We start from the raw sequence: 24,067 nt of genomic DNA, 5'->3' as shown, positions 1-24,067 counted from the left end.
CCCATCTTGCATCCATACAATGTCCCCAATGACATTTCGTTGCTGCAATTCAGGAATGACGGAATTCTGCAACTGTTTCAGAATTGCAAGATGCGATAACACGTGAAGTTATGCAGATTCCTCCTTTCATGTTACGTTCGGCATTGTTGTCCACAATCTCCCGAATGCAATGCGTTGTCGCCTGTGCGAAGGTGAACACGTTGGAAACCTGTAATTATAACTATCCATTCCAATAAAAACTTTTTTTTTCTCTTTCCTCTCTGTGTTGTCATTGATCCTTTATAAAGCTCTTCTTTGCAAATGCTTTACGGCGGCAATTTTCATCACACGCTAATCGTTCTAACGCCATTTGTGGTTTTTCAATACGCGAATCAATTTGCGAAAGGAAAAAGTGGGCGTTGCCATTCTAAAATTTCAAAATTCTCTCACTGTAACCGAAACCGTCAGTTCTGGGTTGTTTAAAATCCTCACAATCTCCGGCGCATACCTTCAAACAACCATGTCTGAAATTTTGGTTCGATTGGTTGAGCGGATAGGCCGCTAGGGTTTCATATATAGGGCAAGTTTTTTTTTTTTTTTTTTTTGACCACCCTGTATATACAGTTGCATATTCGCTCATATCAAAACCAAGTATTAGCAAATCTGATAAAAAGAAATTCTTGATATATCAATTCACTGACTATTTAATATATGACTAAGCTCGGGATGAAGTTTTCTGAAAACTACTGTAAAATAGATTATTCGTCTATGAATTTTTGTATAAAGATTAAAAAAGGCATCCAGGAAACCAAAATATTATACATCAGTTAAATGCCAAAGTGACTTTCAAAGGTTGAAAAAAATTGAGGAGGAGTTTGGCTAAAAAAATATATAAAGCAACAAACTTTTATTACAGAAATTTATCATGTGATCTGTTTAAAATCTTACAAATAGCTCAGGAAACATATTACCAAGTACCTGAACAAAAAATTGATTTTTTTTATGTGAAACATTAAAACATTTAAAGAATATTTCTATATGAACAGATTGTTTATTTATATTCTAGTTGAGGAACTAAAAATCACAATAAAAGATTATTATACAAAATCTGAATATACTTTTAAATGTGCTTAAAAATTTACGAGACTTCTTGTAAATAAATTCTACCAGACTTAAGAATCTAAGGAAATAGCATTAAAACGTGTAGTATGCAACTATCAAAATCAATGTAACTTTCTAGAGAAGGAACTTAGAAACAAAATTCAAACGTTTCTAATACAACTGTTTAGAAATTAAAAATACCGAATAAAAGAAAATATTTGATATTTTAGCTAACAACTAATTTTTCAACGTAATTACCTACCTTAAAAGTGAAAAAGCGAAAAACAATTTTCAATTATTTTTTCAATTATTTCTTTAAAGCACTTTAAGTATCAGTAATTCGTTTATTTAAGTAATATTCCATTTTATTATTACATTAATGCTGCATTCCAGCATATATATCTTGAGGATGAAAAGCCGACTAATAAATGTAAAATTTGATTGTAGTACATCAACTACAATAAAATTATCATCTATAGTCACCTAATGGTAAACAATACATAACAATAAATCAAATTCACATAATAAAAATTTGGTATATGGTCTTGATATCTTAATCACAAAGGCAGTCAGTTAGTGGACATAGATCTGAAAAGGCTAACTCGATATTGTTTTCGATATTACGAAATTAAACGCAAAAGCATATTATAAAAGTATGCAAGTTAATCGAGGGAAAAGTAATCCTTTTGGTGAAATAGCACTCATAAATTATCTTGCGAATGATAGCCTATCTAAAGAAAGGATAAAATGTAAAAAATTAGAGACTCAGGGATCTTCTGCTGTAAGTTAACTTTAGTGGCGGCTCGCCAGCTTTGACAGAAACAGTGCTGAAAAAAATATTTTTGAAGATATTTCAATTTTTTTAAAGCTAATTTATCCATATTTAGTCTAATATTTTTAATTTCAGAATCGGATATGAAGTTTGGTGCATTTAAACAGTATTAAATAATCAGCATACGTTATAAATTCCTTATAGCTTTATCAGCAGAGCATTATGTAAATGGTGAAGTGATAATTCAACCGATAAAAGTATCAGAGTCCGCCTCCTTACATATGCTTTCAACTTCGCCGAGTCAGCTGAATTCTGATAATGCAAAAATGAATATCAAATAAGATGTGAACTAAAAGATCTGCAACGTTCAACTCTTTTTACATGTAATAATTAATACTAACTGATCACACATAAAAATATTATCTGAATAGCGTTTTAGAAAAGCACCTTTTTTTTCGAATAGTGATTCCTAACAAAAAAAAAAGAGATATTCAAGAGAATAATGAGACATAAGTTGATAAATATGAGAGAATAAAGTTGAACTGTGGAAATGAAAAAGAAAGAGAGAGAATTGGCCGCGCTTCAAGTCGTGTTTTGTCCTTCGGCAAATTTAGTGTCTCTGAATTCAAAAGAGAGTTGTTTTAATATTCATTTAAGTCACAAAGTTAGGGGTGATTTGGATACCTGAGTTTCTCTTGTTTTTTGATTATTTTCCACATTATTTTTACTTTTTTATTGTCTCCTCCTATTTTTATAGAGCATCGAACTCTCAGACTGGAAAAGAAAAGCAAACAGAAACAAACTCTGAGAATAGAGAAATAATCAAACATATATTAAGGAATGTTAACTCATAAAAAATTGAAATTCTGCGTTTTTTCTATCACATAAAAATAATTTTTGTACCATCTCAAATATAGAGAAAATTATAAGCCAAAGGCATGCAATATTTTGCTTTGGCAATTTTTTAAGACTAAATTTTAACATAATATCTAGTAGTATTTCCCATTATCGAATATATATATATATATATATATATATATATATATATATATATGTGTGTGTGTGTGTGTGTGTGTGTGTGTGTGTGTGCGCGCGCGTGCGCGTGCGTGTGTGTGACCTTTTTTTTTCACTAATTTTTTCAAACTAATAAAACTTGTGTATTAAATATTTCACAATTATAATTTATATCAGTTTTTTTATATCAGTTTTTAAATATTTTCTATAATATAATTGATGATTATACAACTATCTCACTTAATTCATTGAATCTAAAGTCTTCCATATTTTTATAGTTCCTTTTACTTCATTGATAAGATGGAAAGTCGTAGCAAATTGTTGTTGATTCACGTTTCTATAATTAAGCAGTTCGATAAAAAACAAACAAAAAAAAAACTGATCACAAAAGTTGTTGAATGGATTCAAATTTTGATAAAAGCATATCTGGAAAAAATGTCCAAAAATCAAATTCCTCGATTCAAATCAACAATCATCATCAAGGGGAAAAATGCTGCATGGACGGCGCTAACTTTAAATAGTAGCTTAATTGAATATTGTTGAATATTGTATAACATTGGTCTTGAAACAGTTTGAAGACCTCGTTTTTGGATTTATTTAATTAATCTTAAAAATTTCTTTCCCATTATATACAAATCCCATCCTTCTGAAATTCCCCATTTTGCTTTTCAAATTTAAAAAAAAAAAACTGCATCATTATATATAAATGGTTGAAGCTTACTTTTAAAATTTCACTTATTTTTCAATTCTACTGTCATTTTTAGAAAGATTTAAATATTTATTAAAGCAAGTTTTGTAGAAATAAAGCAAGTGAAACTTTACTAGAAAAAATTTGAAGAAGGTGGAATCGAATTATGTTAACAGCCATATACATTTGATCAGATTGCTAATTCGCTCTAATAATAGGCTACATCCTGAAATCGAGGAATCGACAATATATTGGTGCATATTACGACTTTTGGTTACGGAAAATTTGTTTTGACGTTTCATATGAATGTTGGAAAAATTATTTAAAACTGGTGAAATGTCAGTGAACAGACTTTTGATTTTCAGTTACCCCTTTTTAATATTTTACACTTTACCTCTCACTCATATTCTTTTTACTTTATTTTAACTAATAATCTAAATTGCTCTGAATTTATATACTAGTCAGTTCTACTGATCCTCTGTTTCGTCTAGCATATTCATCATGTTTTATTTAAAATAAATCTGTTATGCATAAATTGTTGATAGTTCCCTCAACAAAGTATTTTTAATCGAGAAATTCTAATAGATATAAAACTATGTTTTCAAATAGATTTACACTCCTTCTGTTTATTGTGTAAATGAACCTTCCTAATGGAGTCAATCTCATAATATTATAGAACTATAAAAAGCATAATCTAACTTCCGGATAACCTATCTTCTAATTTTCGAGGTACTCTTATCATCACTTTCTTCCACATCATGCAAAACGAATAATCTAATTAATAAGAAAAATCTTCTTCTTTAGCTTCCAACAAATAAAGAAAATAACCCGAATATTTGATGACATAACGAAGGTGATTTAAATTTTATTGCCACAATGAAAATTATTGTTGAAAATTATGCTATAAATAAATAGATATTTTTAAAATATTGTCGAAATTCTGAAAAGCATGCACAGTTTTTAATGTTTCATTAAAAAGATAATTTTTGAAATTTAAAATGGTGTACAAATCATTTTTGTGCAATAATATTCTAGGAATTCAGTTGATAAAACACCGAAATTTCGCATAACTTTTCATTTATTAAAATAACAAAAAAATATTGCACCAAAGTGAAAATATTCATTTTCCGAATTATATATGTGCAAAATTAGGAAATTCTAAATCATTGCGAGTAACTACAACATGCATTTTCCTTTAGTATCCTTGAACTGCAGGGCCACCGTGGCCTGCTGGTAAGGTCTCGGCTTCGGAACCGGAGGGTTTCAGGTTCGTGACCTGATTCCACCGAAAAAACCGTCGTGTAAGGGGGTCAATTGCTTGTTAAATCCGTCAGGACGAAACATCCTCCCGCTGATGTGGAGAGGGGGGTGCCAGCTCAGGTGTCGTCCTCGTCATCTGACCGCGGTTCAAAATGACGAGATCCGTCCCAAAATAGCCTTAGTGTTGCTTCAAACGGGACGTTAATATAACCAAACCAAACCAAACCTTGAACTGCAATTCATCTTCAGTCAGGCAAATAATTTAATTGACTCAGTTTTCAGAGGAAGGATTGATATAGAAACATGTGGGTTTTTTCATTAAAAATACTTTTTACTTTCTCGTACACGTAGTAGAGAGAAAATATAGTAAATATCAAAAAATCCGAACTCGAAATTTTGAAGCAGTTCCCAGTTCCAAATTTCAATGAGTTCGATAAACATATTTTTGGAAAATATCTGACTGTGGAAAAGATAGCTGAAAGACGCTTTGAGCTAGATGGATGAAATTCGGTATACGGTCTTTATGCCAAATTTGCAGATATCTATCAAATTTTGAATAACATCCATTCAGAGGAAGTCTGTCTGTCCAGCTTTTCGAATATAAGTTAGCCCGATATCATGATAGATAAAATTCGGAGGTCAAATTTAACATCTTTAGTACAGACACTTGCCAAATTTTGAGCGAAATGTAAAAAGAGGTTGATCATCTGTCTATCTGTACTTTCAGATAGACAGACATGTAAACGTAATACCTGAGAAACGTAATGATTTAAATATATCAAATTTGGTACGAGATTTTGTAACTACAACTGCAGTTTCGAACTAAATTTATGTTTCAATCGTTTGAGAAAAAGGCATCTAAATTGCAAATCCGATTTTCAAATGTTATTAACCGCATGCCGGAGACTAATCGCCAAATTACTCGCCAAGGATCACATAATAGATAGTAGAAACGTTAAATTCACGCCAAAAAATATTTCATTACTATTGTACGCCAGTGCCATCTAATGTATTTGAATTACAAATGTAATTCAAATACATCATATAATGAGGCAAGATCATTTCAAAACTATCTTATTGACCGAAATGACACACTTCTCAGCTTTTAATGTACTTTACAGTTAAACTGTTTCTAATTATAAAGTTTCTTTAATATGCCCAACTCTGCTTATAAAAAAGAAGGCTGTATGTGTTCAACAGGATAAACTGTTTGATCTATTGATCAAATTTGGCACAGTTAAACTTCGAATAGTAAGAGTGTAAACTTTTTGGGAGATTTGAGAAAAACTGGGAGATTTTTTTTAAATTTTAATCAAAATTTGGCCAATTAAAAATTTTGGCATCTGCCCTCAATAATTGCGGAAAATACTTTTGCTCAAAAACGACTTTTATACCATTTAAAAATTCAAGAAAATTATCTTTTTTATTATATAAATTTAATAGTTTTGCTAATTTTTTTTCTTAATTTTGAGAAATTTTAAAAATTTGTCTAATTAACAGCAATTTATTCTATTATTGTCCTGAAATTTAAACTGTTTTCATCAAATATTTAATGCCCTATTTTTAAAGAAGAAAGATTTTGCCTTAATAGAATAATTTACAAAGAATAAAAAGGTGAGATTAAATACCACGAAAATTAGAAAAATGATTTTCATTACATTTTTAATGAGTCTAAATTGTCATGAAAGTCTACTTACTCCATTAAAAAGCTTCACGCACACAGTAAATTGGCTATTAAAATAACACGGATGTAATGTTTTAGACAGTTTAATGCTTAAAAATAACCTTTTGTCGGAATAGAAGGTATGCAAAAACTGTGTAAAACATTTTATTTGAATTTTAAAAAATTACAAAAAAAAAAAAAAATCACAAACACAAAATTTTGATTATTCAGTTTCTGAGTTATTGTATTCTTAGACAGTCAGACAGACCTATAAAAATATAGCTTTCATACTCGAGACCTGTAACTTGGAGATTTATTAAAATTTCTAGGACAAATTTTTTATGATCACAATATTTCTACCTAAACTTTATGTGCAAAAAAGAAAAAAAAACGATTTTTTTTATTGGATGTCCGAAATACGTATTGATATCGAGCCTTGCATAATGAATCAATTAAGGAATACATTAATAATTAACAATAATTGCACAGACAAACTTATTCTTTGAGCCTTGATTTCCCTTTTCTTCTGTAACAATCGGAGTTTTTATAAAATATACAATTTAAGTCTTTACTTTCAGTAATTAAAAATTTAATCAACAGTTTCAGTGGAATATAGAAATATTCTCAAAAATATGTGTAGAAATACGACAAAATGAAAAACAAAATGCCCTAGTCTTGCTCAGCATGCAAGGAAGACGATAAAGAAACATCGCTTTTGGTTTCCGAATAAATCAATGGTTATTGGTTTCAAATAAATGGTTATTTGAAATTTCCTATTCAATTCACTTTATTTGATAATGAATTTATAATAATTTTTAAAGCTATATTTCTAAATCATAAGGTGGAATTAAGCAATTCCTGAGAAGATGCAATCATGCAAGAAAATTGTGAGTAAAAAAAGTAAAATTTAAGAAATGATTTTTTTTTTGTGGTGAAATCTTTTTTTTTAAAGAATGAATCAAAGCAAGTCGAATTGGGGTGTCGTTCTCATTTGTAATTAATTTAATTTTCAAAGATAGCTTTCTAATTAATTTTAGGATCGGATTAGTTAGGAAATGAAAAAAAAAAAGTCGAGAAATTGGGGGAAAAATTGAGATAAAAAAAACTGATCCAAAACAAGTTTATCCAAAATTAAATAAATAAATTGTATAATTTTAGAAGGAGTGTTTTTATTTTCTTAACCTACAACACTATTTTTCAATAAATGTGAATTTTTTTTAATAATATGTTCTTCTATGAATATGCTATCGCAATATATCCTAAATTAATTACGGAATAAAAAATTCTGTGACGCTATTTTCCCAACGATTTTTTTTTAATGCAAAGAGGATTTAGATTTGTGTACAAAGATGTTAATGCGATATTTTATTTTTCGAATTAAGTTAACATCTTATTTTTTTAATTAGTTCAATCCTCGATTCATTTTAAATTCAAGCATCTAGAAGAAATTCATATGAGTAAATCAATGATTAATTATTTGTTTTTATGGATTATTCATTTGAAACAATGATAAAACTATAGATGGTGCTTTTTTCTCAATTTTCTTGCATATTTATACAACGTATTGGGTTTTGCGTTTAGCTTCGGAATATGGTGAAAAAAAAATCAAAAATCAAATAGATGCAAAATTTTATATGGATCTACAGTTTCGTCTTCAGGTGTCATTATAAATTTCATTTATTTACCTCGTTCCGTTTTTTTTTATCTTGTTTGATTCCATATGAATACATAGACAGAATAGTTAGTTAGCCAACTGATAGATTTTTATATCAAATTTGATCTGCAGTAATGCATGTAAAACTATATATCAAGCTTGATTTATCTAATTGAATCCCAATGTTCGCTTGCGCAAATACGGACAATTATAATTTCCATAGATAAATCTGGATCAGTATTCTTAGAAATTTACAATTTTAAGGTAAATACTACATACTGATAAAATGTCATCAGCTGAAACTATTCCGATTTCGAGTGATCATGTTCGGTGATCAACAGACAAACAGTTCCAAAGAAAATACTTTCAGAAGCAAAGTGATCTGAAACACAACAATTATCAACATTTCGGAGTGATATTTGCTAGTTAGAGCGCAGTATCTTTTTATGTATCAAGGAATATCAATCAGGAAGAAGTTTTAAAAAAAACATGATAAATTATCAATATTATCATGTGAGTACATGATGTTGTTTTGGTTAGGGGATTCTGAAGCTCAAAATCGCGTAGGCAATGAATAAAGCATAAACGGCAATTTTCATCTTCATCTGCTTCTCCTGCTTTTACCAGCATTGCATTATTATTATGTATGCTTCTTTGAAAGCAGATGCGTCTTTAAAAGGTTGGCCTGCTTTTACCAGTATTGCTTTATTATTACGTATGCTTCTTTGACAGCAGATGCGTTTTTAAAAGGTTGACGTAGAAATATGACATCATAGCTGCTATTTCATCTTAAAATCGGTCGAGCTCCAAAACTGTGCTTTGGCAGCTTGGAAAATTGAAAATGAAAGTTAAAAAAAAATTATATATATATATATATATATATATATATATATATATATATATATATATATATATATATATATATATATATATATATATATATATATAGAGAGAGAGAGAGAGAGAGAGAGAGAGAGAGAGAGAGAGAGGGGGGGGGATAGAGACCGATAGAGAAGTCTCGTGATTGTTTCAAACCGGTTTAAACTGATTCATGACTTAAATTAATTAAGACAAATAATGAGTTAAACAAAAAATAATGTTCTCACATGATAACTTCAAATTTGCGATCGTAGATTTTATTTTAATCTTTCTCCAATTTTTTAAAAATTTATTTTATGAAATTAATGAATTTATTACCAACAATTTTTAGAAAATTATTTTCCTTTTAGAAGTGTTTTGAAGTTTAAAATCCCCATCAGCGATTTTGGGTGGAAAATATTTTGGACTTTAAGCTTATATTTATTTAGAAAAATGAAATCTGTAGATAAATCGGGCAATAATAACAAATTTTTTAACTACTTTTTCATTTGATATCATATGGCTTTAAAATTTATTTTTAAAAAATTGAAAAATTACCTTGGCACCTTTGGCAATCAGCATGTTGCGTCGATTATTGATTTTTTTTTATTGTAAACTATTAATGTATGATTAATAATTTAGCAATCATAGTTTATCAATAATAAATTAATTTTTTTAAAAAAAATTTCACCTAAATATTTAATAAGACCGAAAAATCTGAATTTAATTGAATCCTTCTACTGCAAATTACAGCACTTACAAATGAAACAGCGTATGTATCATGAAATAAAAGCGGATTTGATTTGATTTAGTGGAGTTTTGTGGCCCCAAAACAATTCTTAATTATGCTGCGCCAAACGTATGGTTTTATGAATAAAAGCGGAAGTTAAAGTGCTGCTTCGGACTTTATGTCCAAGGGAATCATTTTTCACAGACAGAAAGTCAGAGAAATAGACAAATATAGTTCCAACAATACGTGTTTCGAATTCATGAATATCTGAAACATGAAAATTCGCCAAAATCTCTGGTTTGAATTTTTTTTTTTTTTTTTTTTGGCGATTGCAATACTTTATATATATATATATATATATATATATATATATATATATTGATAAATTTTTTAAACTTTCATTTTCAATTTTTTTAGCTGGCAAACAAATTTTTGGAGCTCGACCGATTTTGAGATGAAAAAAAAAAAAAAAAACACCATCGTTTATTCTAAATATCGGCGCATGCGTAATTTGATAGTCTCATGATTGTTTCAAACTGATTTAAACTGGTTAATGACTTAAATTAATTAAGAAAATTCGTAAGAATTGAGAGAATGAATAACTTGGAAATCATGTTTAACTTTAGTTGGCGATAAATCGCCAAATGTGACAACCTTCTGCATTATTTTCTAATAACCCTAAAAGCGAAAAACTGATGCCTCAAAAGCGATAAATCACCAATTTATTGCCTACGCCTTTTGAGGCTTCAAAAACTTCAAACCAAAACAAAATCATGCGCTCACATGATAAAAAATTGTACAGAATCCATTGATGTTTAATTGACTTATATTTAAGTATTTTTTGTTGAAATAAAACGATAGCATGTCCCTTAATTCGCATAAAATTGAAAATACGATTCAGATGTTGCTTTGAAATTTTTTAAAGAATTAAATATAGAATTGGACAAAAACATGTTGCCACTGCCTTTTTATTTCTTATAATGCAAATAACTAATCGATAATTCAGTATTGTATTATGCGAATAATTGTTAAATATGAATTAAATTATCAAAATAACACCAAAAAAAATATTATGATAATTTGAAACATATAATTAAAAAAAAACTTGCTTTCATTTGTGAATTAATTTTGAGAATTCTATTCTCTCCTAGATCTCAAAAATCAAAAGAGGTTTATTTTATAAATTGTCAACAGATAAGAAGCCATTATCTGTGCGAATATAAACAACAGCAAGTACTGCTTTCACTTTTCGTTCCTATTTGAAACAAATGTGCCGTTTTAATTCGCATTCATTTGTTCTTGAACTCTTTCTCTATATTTCTCGTAGCAGATGCTAAAATGAAATAGACCAATGACAAACGATTACAGTATTTGGCGAAAAAGGTTTAAAGGAAATTCTAACCTCTATTCAAAAACGTTATAGCAAGGCTGTTCTTCTGAATTATTTATCTACCTTTATTTATTTATTATTTATTTATTTTTATTTTTTTTTAATTTCTCGTATACGCAGTGTAGAGAAAGTATTATAATTATCAAAAAAATTCGAACTCGAGATGTTGACGAACTCCACGTTTTAAATTTCCCTGGGTTCAAAACACATATTTTCGGAAGACAAAAAAAAAAAAAAAGTTTTTAACTGAAATTTGATACACAGTCGTTGAACCAACTTTGTAAGTCGACCATCTAACTCTCCGACCCGCCACGAAGGCACACGGATTTAAACCATAAAAACTGAATGACCGGACCGCCGCAACAGCAACATTGGCGGGATATGTGGTTGAGTCCTAAGGGCCGTCACCGGGCACGGTACAACCCTCCCCGAAGAAAGTACGTCCCGTCATCGATGGGAGGAGTCAGATCCCCCACCTATTAGTGTACCCTCCAGGGTGCTTAGATCCAACCACCATGCCGGAAGCATCTCAACCTCATTCCGAGGTGCCCCCCGGGGGGATGAACCAACTTTGTAAATTTGCCAAAAATTCTAGCTCTGTCTATTCTATCTTTTGAATCTCTATCTGTTCGATTGTTAGAATATGAGTTAACACCATAACTGCAGAACGAAGACAGCTAGATGGATAAAATTCGGTAAGAAAAAGCGCCATCTACAGTCTATAAACACATCGAATGTTGAGTCATATCCAACGAGGAGGTGATCATCTTCGGTCTTTACTATTAGAGTTCCCTGAATTCGAAAAACGTATTCTCAAAAAATGTCCGTCTGTTTGTCTGTATGCGACAAAGATAACTCAAAAACACTTTGCACTAGTTGGTTATATGGCCTTTATACCAAATTTTTAGATTTCTATCAAGTTCTGAGCACAATCCGTTCAAAGGAAGTCTGTCTGCCCGGCTGTTCAAATATAAGCTTACAAGTTAACTACAAAACGAAACGAGCAAAATAAATAAGATTAGGTACCCAGATTTAACATCTATAGGGTATATCCAATGAGAAGTTGCCCATTTGTTGGTCTGTACTTTCAGAAACATATAAATACAATAACTTAAATATACGAAATTTAGTATGTGATTTTGCGACTACAGTTGTAGTTCTGTCTCAAAAACACAGATTAGATCTTCAGAAATCTTTAACAGCCTGTCAGGGATTTATCGCCAAAAAACTCTCCAAGAGTAACACGACGGATGCAGTAAAATTGCTAAATACACGCTAAAGGGTAATAATTCGTAACTATTGTATGCCAACTACATCCAAGACGATCTCTAGGATAATATCTTTATGAAAGAGTATGTGAGAAAATTTTGGTGACACCACATCCACTGGTTTTTAAAATTGTCTCTATAATTATATAGCAAAGTCAACGATTCATATTTGCAATGGATCCCAGCCCACGTGGGCATTGAGGGAAACGAGCAGGCCGACACTCTTAAGCCAGAGAAGTGTATCCCACCCCTCTATCTACTACTGCTCTGAATGCTAATGCCGTGGCGAGACAGAGGCTCTGTATCAATCGCAAGAAATTCTCCCTGCCAAATCTAAATTATAAAAGAGACATCACAACCACAATTGCAAGACTCAGAACAGGACACCTGAGGGGCATGAGGATCATACCCGATGGCCCCAGACTGTATGGAGAATGCAGACACTGTCCAGGCGTGCAGCTGGATCCGGAGCCTATTTTTAGCTGCCGTTCTATTATTTCAGCCCTCTTCAAAATAGACATTGACTGCACCAGGGATGTTCTTTATTCGGATAAAGCTGAAGATGTGGCCGGGGCTGTTCTGCCTGCTTTCCACCCAATCTAATTGTCCCCTTCTCCCCCCCCCTTATTTTTTATTGCACTTGTCACACGACAACAACAACAACAATGATTCATACATGTTAAAAAATGGGATTAACATACTGAAACGCGTGCAAGTATGAATTCAGTAACTATAACTAAAATTCTAAAATTATTATTGTAAAATACACTTAAAAATGAATCGGTTTTGAAAATGTTTTCATTAAACAAGCAATGTTTGAAAGTGATATAAAAAAATGACTTTTTTTGCAATAATATGTTCCGCAATTTTTTAAAAAATACTAAAATTTAGATTATTTTTTAATTAAAACTCTAAGTAAAATTTTTTTAAAAAAACTCTTTCTAAGTGAATGTTACCTGTGGTTACACCGATAGAATTTTTGAAAATAGATTGTTCATAATACTGTTTTCACTTGACCTAAATAAAAATTTCTTAATCTTTTAGAGAACTTTTAATCAATCCTTTATTTATCTTTACCTCTCAATGATAACAATTCGAAGGAATGGTGAAGTATCAAAAATACTCTGCAAATTACCGTAAAAGGATAAATACATGTGATGTTTTGAATGAACTACATGCAACATTTTTGTTTTATATTTCCATTATGTTTGCGCATGTTTCACTAAACAATCGAAAAGTTATAATTTTATTGAAAGTTGATGATAAATCAAAGTGACAGTACTTATAAAAGTGTTGGGAGACCGAATCATAAGTGAACAATGTCCTATGCGTATCAACATGTCTCAGATCAATAAAAAGAGTACTTCGAATTTAAAACCAGCGGGAGCTGGTCGAAAAATTTGACTAGCTCCTTCGAAAATTGGAAAGATCAGTATTTTGAATGTGGATAAAGTATTTTGTTGAAGATATTCATTATAGATAAGTTGCAATGATATAGTGTATTTGAAATTTTTGTCAAAAAAAAATCGTTGGAAGGTAGACGACCATTGATGATATATCTAAATAACATGAGATTTCATATGAAACAAAAAAGGTAGAAATTTTACCAGTAATTGGATCTAACCGACTGAATCTTAATGATTTTCCTTATTTTAAATGCGAGTTCGCAAATTGTACAGACTAAGTCTATGGCAAAGGATACCGATGTGCTCTGATTGGTATAAGCCTTGGTCTCTTTTTGGCAATGTTTTGCCCAAAAAGATGCCATATCGAAATATATTTTTATAAAAATAAATAAAATATGTGACTCTATTTTTTACGGTTTACATGCAATATTAATCTGGAACACATATACAGCAGAAAAGATCAAATCTTGAAACCTAAATTCAGGAAATATAAAAATTACAATTTATTAAAAATATTTTTGTGTGTGTTTCTTCTTAATATTATTTTGATATAACAAAAAAAAATTAGCTACGAAATCACATATTCCGTTAAAGCTTACCTATTTATACGTTTTGGGCATTAAGTAATCGCCTCCCCATATGTAGTGGATGGGAAAGTAACAAACGTTCGGCAACAAGTTTCAATGACTGCATAAATTTTGTAATAAAGGCACGAAAATCATAAAAAAATAAGAATTATTTTATTGCTGCATCATATGTTGAGTCATTACTTTCATATTGTTTTTATACTTCTGTGCATAAACAACATTAGTTACTTGTATTACTAGTATTATTAGTAATATTTGTTATTAATATTATTAATTAGTATTAGTAGTATTACTAGTAATATTTAGAGAAAACAATTATATTAATAAAAATAAGATCGTGCTGATATTCACTCGTATCTTCCATAAAACTAATGAAAGGTACAAGGTTTGAGCCAAATAAGCGGAAACTACACTATTATAAGTGCAAAACATTGCCAAAAAGATGCCAAGGCTTAAACCAGTCGGAGCACGTCGGTATCCTTTGCCATAGACTTAGTCTGTACAATCTGCGAACTCGCATTTTAAATACGTAGATGGTCCCTCTCAACAAAGGAGTTATAAACATTAAACTGGAACAGACATTTCAGTCAGATTATTTTAGTACCCTTACGTCTGATCTTGTTATTTTGTACTACTAAACTCTCCCTAATGCAATCAAGTCACGTGATGTCGCATGATAAACATCAATATAATATCCATCTGCTCTTATCTTACGTTGCCTTGTTAATTCACACCCTTATTCCCCCCTTCAAAATATATAGTTTAAACAAGCATTTAAATGGTACAGTGCATTTTGCAAGCACGTTTGGCAGCGAATTATGCAGATGGAAACAATTTAATTAATTAAATTTAGGAAATTTGCAATAAGGTGATAAAAATTTATTAGCAAAATTAAACTGTAAAATTAGCTGTTTATAAAAGTAACAAATTATTCTGTGCGTGTATTAACACTCTATAGCGCAAACCAGTTACTTTATATCTACCAAATGAGGCACAAATAAACACCTTGGAGGATGGAACACGCAGCTTGCAGCGATTATTTGAAATTTCAATTAGAATTTTAATAAATTAAAAAGTAAGAGATTTTTTCATTTTTGACACTATAATTCAAAATATTATTGAATAAAACTAATTTTTAGAGCCTGGTAAAAATTTAAAAATTGTCTTTTTACTTTCTCGTATACGTAGTATAGGAAAATTATAATAATCTTTAAAAAAAAAAAAAATCGGAACTCGACATTTTGACGAATCTTTACATTACAGACCACTCTAAATTCGAAAAACACATTTTCAGAAAATGTCCGTCTGTCTGTCTGTGACAAAGATAACACAAAAACGCTTAGAGCTAGATGGATGAAATTCGGTATACTGTCTTTATACCAAATTTGCAGATTTCTATGAAGTTTATAGTAAAATCTGATCAGATTAAGTTCGTCTGGTCGGCTGTTCGAATATAAGTTAACATGATAATTACAAAACTAAGCAAGCTAGATTGATGAAATTTGGTACACAGATTTAACATCTATAATATAGATATTTATCAAATTTTGAGTCAAATACAACAAGGGATTGACTGTCTGATAGAACAAATAAATCTGATAAGTCAAAGACGCAATGACTTAACTATATCAAATTTGGTATGGGATTTTATGACTACCATTTTAGTTTTGTGCACATTTTTGTTTCAATCGGTTGGAAAAAAAACGTGTCTAAAACACAAATTCGATTTTTGGATACTATTAACTACATGCATCAGATTAATTGACAAAAAATTCGCCAAGCATCTGAATTCATGTCAGAAGTTATTATTTCGTGATTACTTCAACTGGTTATTGATAGCTATTTATTTGTTGCCCACTTTTACTGAAATTTAACAATCTTTTTTTTAAAATATTTTGTGCTTAATTTTGAACGCAATAAATTCCGTTGCTTACATGAGATTCAAATCATCGGTTTCATTATTTTCATCAAATATTTAAGTGCCAAAATTTCTTCCACTAGTAAAAGGTAAAAAAAAAAAAAAAAAAAAAAAAAAAAAAAAAAAAAAAAAAAACCCTCGTTTTTATTCCCGCATTTTACATGAGAAGTCCGAAATGAAATCACAATACCAGGAAAGACAACTGTATGCGGAATAAAAGAACAGATTATGCGGACAATTATATTTTTAATGACGTTATGAAGTCGTAGGATTTGAATCTTTTGCCAAGTTTTATGTATTAAAAGAAGGGAATATGTGTTTGGCTATTAAAATGGCAAGACTTTAATGTCTCTTACTATTTAATTGTTGAAAAATGTTGTTGAGAAAATGATGAACCTTATATCTGCATACAAAATTTAGTTGAAATTAAGCGCCGTTAATGATTATTTTCAAATCAGCTTGTTATTAAAGTAGGAGGCTACTTTTAATAGTAAATAAGAAGAAAAAAAAAGTAATTATTTAATATAACAAAGAAAAACGAATTGAACGCAAAAAATGATGTCAAATTCTATGTGCATCAAAAATGCGTGTAAGTGTTATCTGTCTTTATCCCTATCTAACTACCGCAGAACTCCGTTTCGGCTTTAATGTCAAATAAATAAATAAAATAAAATAAAGTTTTTTTGGTAAAAACGCGAAAAGATAACTTATACTGATATGTTTAAATAGTGATATAGTTTGTTAATAAACAACAGTAAATGTAGAAAACGTAAAGTATTGTTTTTGTAATAACTATAATATAAGAAATTTTTTCTGAGAAATTACTTTTTTTTTTTTTTTTTTTTATGGTTATCTACAATCAAACCTGATTTGATGCGATTTTATTTTTGTACGATATTTTTTATTCGGTGTTGACAATATAACACCATTGTAATGTCTTCTATCAGTGTATATATGTACACTAATAAAATGTATATGATATACCATGTATGTATATATCATATCAACTTATTCCAATCTTACAGAATAAAATAAATAATATATTATAAAAATAAACCAACTGTAATGTTTTCAAACGATAAAAATGATTTTGAATAGTAAAACACAAGAAGATGTGCATTTAGGATTACGGCGAGTAGTGTTAAATTATGTATTATATGCATTTTGAAAATTTCTCCGTGCTTAAAATAAGAAATTAATTTTTTTTAAATGTTGTTATATGCAATTTAATTTATATGGAAAGCTCTTTCTCATCATTTCGTAAATCTTCCACAGTATTTCTAATAATACTTTTTTTTATGCGGCCATTTCACCGATTAAAAATTATTACTTTAATAATGTTGCAAAAAATTATTTATTAAAAATTGTTTATAAAGTTTCGAAATAGGAGGGGGGGGGGTGCGATGTTTTTTATTTTGTCCCTATCTACGGCACAAAAACAAATTTGATTGTATTTATGTAAATATTTCACTTTCCGTTATGGAGTTTTTTCCAATTAATCAGGGAAAAGGAGATTTCTACTGTAGATGAAACCAGTTTTTGGAATCCGTTATACTGATTCAACAATAATCGCATACATATATATATATATATATATATATATATATATATATATATATATATATATATATATATATATATATATATATATATATATATATATATATATATATATATATATATATATATAATTTTTGAAGCGCCTATAAAAGATTTCATTATTTATGACAGTTTAAAAAATGCGACTATCTATTCCGTGAATATCGCAAAAACATCTAAAATAAAGAGTTAGATTATAGATAGATGGGATTTATTAGCATATTTCGTCTATAATATATCAATATGAGAAATATTTAATCAATATGTGTATGCATAATATATATGCAAAAATAGTATAAGAGATAAAGGCAACTTCTATTATACTGTATTTGTCTTGGCAATACGCCGAGTATGAAATGAACTAATTCGCTCCATCGACAGCAGACAACAAAACACATAGCATAAGAAATTTAACAACGTTTCTAACAATTGTAAAGCACTAAAAAAATAACATTTATTAAATTATTATAACATCATTACTTACTATTAGCATTTATAATAGTGAAATAACTTTTTTCCTTTAATATTTTAAAAATGGGGAAATAACTGTTTCATGCTAATATGTTTTATAATTTTCTGACTCATGCTTAATAAAGGAAGATTGCCTTGGTTAAATTGCCATCCTAGATTAGATCTTTATCGTTTCCTAGTTTTTATTAGATGCTAGCTGCCTTTGATGATCAACTGGTTCGCCGGTGATATTGGTTATATTTGATTTCAGATAAATGGTTTAGATATAACTTCATGTTCATGATTACGCCAAATTGTCAGACGTTAAAGACGTATCGTTTTCATTCTGTTACCTATGTTCTGTTCATTGTATATGTTACCGTTAAAGTATATAATGCAGTTATTTCATAGAATACCTAGTTATTCCATGAAATAACTGATCGTGTCAGTTAAAGTGTGTAATATGTTATTCATTTGACACTTTAACCAGTTATTCTATGAAATAACTAGGTATTCTATAAATTAACTGACGAGAGACAGTTAAAGTGTAAAATAAACAATTTATCTAAAATGAAATGAAACTAATGATAGACAATTAAAATGAAAAAGAAGCCATTTATCTCATTTATGCAGCGTATAAATGGTATTTATGGAAACGTACCCTAAAATCATTTGTTACAACAAGGATTACTAAAATGACACTTGGAATGACAAAGAACATTATTTCTAAAACAAAAACAATTTTTATTTCTAAAACAAACAAACAAAAACATAAGGTGCAGTAGGGGTGGAAGGTAAATCTATTTGTCGTGCGAGATATATGATATAGATTATTTTACACTGTAACGGGCTGCAGATCGTTATTCTATGAAATAACTAGTTAAACCATGAAATACAAGAGAGTTTTACACTTTAACGGACACGATCAGTTACTTCATGGAATAACTAGGTGTTCTATGAAATAACTGCATTATATACTTTAACGGTAACATATACATGAACTTTTCTAACGGAGACCAATCTCATGACAACATAGCATTATTAAAAATATAATGTGCAGAGTTAATCTATTTTTTAAATTTCTCGTTGTTGTAATTTCACTTTGTTATCATCTCGCAAATTACACAAAAGTTAAACACAATTTTCAAGAACGTAAGAAAATTACTTGGTTGCATATTTGATGAAAAAATGAAATGATGATTTTCAAAACAGCAATGAAATCTATTGCTGGAAATTAGACAAAAAAAAAAAACGAGTATTTTTTAAAAATTGTCAAAATTGAGGAAAAATTTGCACAATTATTGAATTGGAACAAATTTTGATTGGCTTGGTCACTAGACATTAATGGACAAATTTTCGAACGGTGTAAAATATTTATTATGATTTAAATATTTAAAGATATGGGTAGTTGATTTTTTTAATTTTTATATAATGATAAAAATTTCTCAATTTGAAATGAGACTTAAAAAACTATTGCGAAAGTAAACTTAGAAACCTTAGAAAAGTAAAGAATGCCTTAGAAAATTCTTAATGCTTAAAGAATGCCTTAGAAAAAAAGTAAATATAAATTTTAAAAAAACAGTAATGTTAAATTCTGTTGTTAAAGCTTATAATTGATTTATAAATAAAATAATAATATATAGTTAAGTTATAGATAAAATAGAGTTATAGTTAAGCTATAAATAATATAGTTAAGTTATAAATAATATAGTTAAGTTATAAATAAAATTGATCATAATTCTGATTTGGAAAGAAACTAAAAAAAAATTATAGATATTAAAAAGCAAAACACATTCGTACAACAGGAACAAGAACTATATCTAATTGGGTTTGAGCCAAAGCTAAGAAAACAAACTAAGATGAAACATTACAGTAAGATTATAATTAGTTCATAATTTATATGTTGCGTCTTTATGAAAATATGAAAATTTAAAAAATATATATAAATCAATTGTGCTTAAAGAAACCAGTTACTTTCATTTGACCGATGTGATAGTTATATTTTATATTTTTTTCCACTTTTTTAATTCTATTTTGAAATATATCTTTTAAAATAATAAGATTGTTTTAGCAAATAACTTATAAAATAAATAAATAATTATAAAATAAATATCTTATAAGAAATTTAATTATTTTTTTTTAATTTCTCACCATCGTTTATGATTTAAAATGTTTAAACAGTTCAAATAAAACAACATTTGCTTACTTAGTGCTGTCCTAATATGGATAGACTGTTTAGTTTATTCCAAGCATCAATTCTGCTTACTTTTTACCGACAGTTCGGCCAGAAATGCTATTTCTCGCTTTCCGAATATTCAAAACACTGTCTTTCATTTCTTATATTGTTTATTTTGTTCTAATTTTAAAAAATAATTGCTACTCTATGGGACCATATAATACCTAGGAAAATTGTATATTTTATTACCATACTTTGCGAAAGTTATTTAAAGGTTTAAATTAAAACCCATATTTCATATCGACTTTACATTAAAGTCACTATTGTTTTAGTTAGTCTCTGAAGAAAAAACAAATTGTTAAACATAAATAACTGTACAAAAAAGAAAGAAAGACATGAAATTCATTTAGTATTTCACAGTCTTCGCCTATTTACAATTCAGAGCTATTCTTTTTATTATAGAAAATTTTCGAAATAATTACTTTTGTAATGATTGATAGGATCATGAAAAATTATATAATTAACAATTAGATAAGCTAAAAAAATTAATTAATTAATTTTGTAACGAATGCGAAATACTAAGAAGGTTAATTACATCTAACAAAACTCTGTCAATCATTAAATGAAATAAAATGTATCTTGATTAAAGGATTTTAAAATTATAATAAAATATAAATGAATTAAATTAAAAGTAACTTTAAATAAAAGTGAAGTAATATAGCCTGAAATCACGTTACAGAAGGTAATAATATAAATACGTTGTGCACGTTAACTATCCCCAGTAATAGTATGCATATAGTTAATCTATATAGTTATAATCAAGATACTAATGTATCTATGTACAGTAACAATATAAAAACCAAAAAATGATTCCGTAATCTTAATTTGTTCCTCCCATTTTCTACATAAAGACATATTCAAGTTTAGTAAATTGTTGTTCATGACAAATTAAATGTCAGTTTTCCCTTCTGAAATAATAATTTGTTCTATTATTTTCATTATAGAATTATAAATGTGCTTTTAAGGGATGCATTTATTTAAATTCTACATTGTTATTTGGCAAAATTGAAAAATAGATTTAATGCAATCAGCCTACTAAAAATTACTTCGCTTTCAAATTAAAAAATGTAAAAATATGCAACAAAATAAAAGCAAGAGTGAAAATCCTACTTTGAAGTAAAGGTCTAATGGAAATAATTTTTTTTAAATCTAAATTTTAACATTGACAATAAATTTAGTTTATATTCCGTCATTACAATAAAAACAATTTTTAAATTGTGAATCAAATCAATTTTTTAAAAAAATATTAAAATTATTATTTTTTTTTTAATTGAGCAGAAATTCGGTTGGTATCATTAAAATGGTAATTTTTTTAGCTTTAAGTCAATGTAAAAATCATTTTTTTTGAGACAAAAGTTTATAAAGCTATAGGTAAAAAATTCCAAACATTAGCTCAATTTTTAATTATTTTTGAACTTTGAAAACTTAATTAAAAATTCCCACTTATAATTACTAAATTTCATCAGAATTGGAAGGGGGACTATAGATTTGTAAAAGAGGCGTACAAACATTCATATTTATATACATGTTTTAAATAAAAAGAACACTTGTGTGTTTCTGTTAAAAAAACAACATTTAATTTGCCAGAAAAGTGAGAGAAAATTTTGATGCTGTTTGTTTCTAAAGGGGGAAAAATATTAAATTTTTTTTTTTTCAAAAAACCATTGTTTTTAAAATGTCGAATTTTTTCCTGCAAAGTGAATTCTATAGAATTCCTAACCTGTTGGCGACATAAAAAAAAAGAAAGAAAGAAAGAAGAAGCGTTAAACAAAACAGCTTTTTTTAGTTCCCCGAAACAGAACAGTGACGTCAGTTTTGTCATCAGTTTATTGCCAAAGAAAAAGAAAAGAAAAATAGTTTTTTTTTCTATGAGGAGTCATTATTTTTTACTGTTGAATTCTGAATCCCCCCCCCCGCAAGTTCTGAATTCTATAGAATTCATAATTTGTTGGAAACAATTAAATAAACATTTATACAAATATAAAAAATATTGTTTTTCGGAAATATTACTGTACCTTGAGCGCAAATTCACTGCCGTTGTTTTTATTCTCTTGTCACGTGATTTTCTCCAAAAAAGTATCTACCAAATATGACGTCGCCGTTCCAAAAACTCACGGAAATAACAATCCATCGCTGAGATCTCGCATCTTCTGGCCTGGAGGAAAAAGAGGCGTACCCCATAGCGATAGTACTCATCTCCGAGAGCCCCATTGGTTCTTTAGAGCTGCCATTCTGGTGCTCTGTGGTTGATTGGATCAGGAAAGTAGGCGGAGTCAAGGAGCGAGGGAGATCAAGTTACTGCCTTCTTGAGTGACGTTCAACGAGCAAGGGACCAACGAGGTTGTTGGGAAACTGAACATATGTCGGTGATTTTTTTAAAACTTCTTCGGTATTCTCATGAGTATCTAATCTCCGTAGAATGCGTAGGTGTTATGAATTTAGGAAGGGTTGAAATCGGATAGTAGAAAGTCTAGTTCGATATGTGCTTAAAATATTCAGACGATATTTTGAAGGGAAAATATTTTTCCAAGAGAAATTTTATATATAAAAAGAAAATATCTGTCATTGAACATGATGAAATAAAAACACATCAAACTAGAAGAATGAAATTTAGTACGTGATAGCATCAAATTTTGTGGTTTTCTATCAGATTTTCAAACGAAATCCGGCCCAGGGAAGTCTTCTGTGAGCCCATAAACACAATAACAAAAATTTTTGAATACATAAATTGATAAAATTTTAAACATAGTTTTATCATCAGAATTTTACATTTGTATCATATTTTAGACCAACTCCGTCTGCGGGCTAACTGAATATCTATATTTATAAAACGCTGGCACAGAAATCGCCTTTATTACATATCGCCGAATGGCAACAATTCAAATGTAATCAAATCTCTGTATTGACAATACAGAATACTACAGGCCCCGAATTATCATCCAGTTTATCACTGAACATTTTTATAGCTGCTCTTAACCCTTTACTGGGGACGTGCGGTCTGTGAGACCGCTAGTGATGGATTTTCTATCAGCCCTATTCTATTTTTAGCTCAATTGAATGAATTGGCCCTGTAGCTTCCTGTTTTGTGACCCTCAATACACGTGCACTTTTTCAACCGATTTGAGCAGATGCTTTTTAAAATAATTCTGTTATTTCTTCGAGCGCGATCTCTAAGACCGCATCTCCCTATTAGTGTCCCAGTGATAAACAAGGCTTAGTAGATGGTGCAAAACTTGGGCCCCGAATTATCATCCAGTTTACTGATCCTATTATGAAGCAGTGCTCCAGACACTTTTAAATGAAGCAGAAAGTGATTTCAGTGATAAGGATAATTGTACAGAAGAGTTTTTCGATGAAAGTTCGCATTCAACTGATTCTGATATGTATCTTCAAACATAATTAAATTTTCTAGCGATAATGTATTTTGAAAAATTTATAAAATATATTAATATACCAAGAGATATATAGACAGAATTTATAGGTTGATTTTTATA

At 29.1% G+C, this 24,067-nt stretch overlaps 1 protein-coding gene across 1 annotated transcript in view; it reads right to left on the bottom strand.

Moving 5' to 3' along the window:
• LOC129956960 (photoreceptor-specific nuclear receptor-like) overlaps positions 1-22,707 on the bottom strand; it is a 107,838-nt gene extending 85,131 nt beyond the window's left edge. The window contains exon 1 of the mRNA XM_056069022.1: positions 22,589-22,707. The gene's annotated coding sequence lies outside the window, so the exon portion shown is untranslated. The remainder of the gene's footprint in view (positions 1-22,588) is intronic.
• Between the last annotated feature and the right edge of the window lie 1,360 nt (positions 22,708-24,067).

Source organism: Argiope bruennichi, chromosome 11, assembly GCF_947563725.1.
Source record: "Argiope bruennichi chromosome 11, qqArgBrue1.1, whole genome shotgun sequence".
Classification (NCBI taxonomy): Eukaryota; Metazoa; Arthropoda; class Arachnida; order Araneae; family Araneidae; genus Argiope; species Argiope bruennichi.
The sequence above is the reverse complement of the archived record's forward strand: the minus strand, read 5'-3'. Positions and strand labels throughout refer to the sequence as shown.